This window comes from Aptenodytes forsteri, unplaced genomic scaffold (genome assembly GCF_000699145.1).
Source record: "Aptenodytes forsteri isolate BGI_AS27 unplaced genomic scaffold, ASM69914v1 Scaffold295, whole genome shotgun sequence".
NCBI classification, from domain to species: domain Eukaryota; kingdom Metazoa; phylum Chordata; class Aves; order Sphenisciformes; family Spheniscidae; genus Aptenodytes; species Aptenodytes forsteri.
The window spans coordinates 852,099-852,557 of NW_008795861.1; the positions used below are offsets into that span (position 1 = coordinate 852,099).

Below are 459 nucleotides of genomic sequence, written 5' to 3' on the forward strand. Positions count from 1 at the left end.
AGCTGCGGCCTGGGAACCGAGTGCTATTGCGAAGCGTCCGCCTGAGCTTAGCGCCAAGGGCGAGGCACACAAACCGCAGCCACGGGCGAACCGGAGGGGAAGCACCGCCGCGCCGCCCAAAAAACCCGGCCGGGAGGCCCCTCGGCCCGCCGCGGGCATGCGCAGCGCCTGGCGCGGAGCACGCCGGGACTTGTAGTCACTGCGCCCCTGTGGCCGCTGAGCGACTCGGCGCGTGCGCAGATCCCGCCCGACTTTGTAAAGTAGCCGCCTCCGGTCGCCCGGGCCGGGCTGCCATCTTGGCGGAGGGGGGGAGGAGCTGCTACGCCGCCGTGCCCGGTGAGGGGAGCGGGGGTCCGCGCTGCGGGCGGGGCGGAAAGGAGCAGGCGAAGGCGGCGGTAGCGTGGGGACGGGACCCTGCGGGGCACGGCACGGCACGGCGGCCCCGCCGCTCTCCTCGGT

General features: G+C 74.7%; 1 protein-coding gene across 2 annotated transcripts in view; it reads left to right on the forward strand.

Annotated features, from left to right (window-relative positions):
- Nucleotides 1-272: 272 nt before the first annotated feature.
- The window catches only part of ITCH (itchy E3 ubiquitin protein ligase), a 64,052-nt gene continuing 63,865 nt past the window's right edge, over nt 273-459 (forward strand). The window contains exon 1 of one of the 2 annotated variants that reach the window (XM_009284005.1): nt 273-336. The gene's annotated coding sequence lies outside the window, so the exon portion shown is untranslated. The remainder of the gene's footprint in view (nt 337-459) is intronic. The other variant, XM_009284006.2, reaches the window with a different exon arrangement.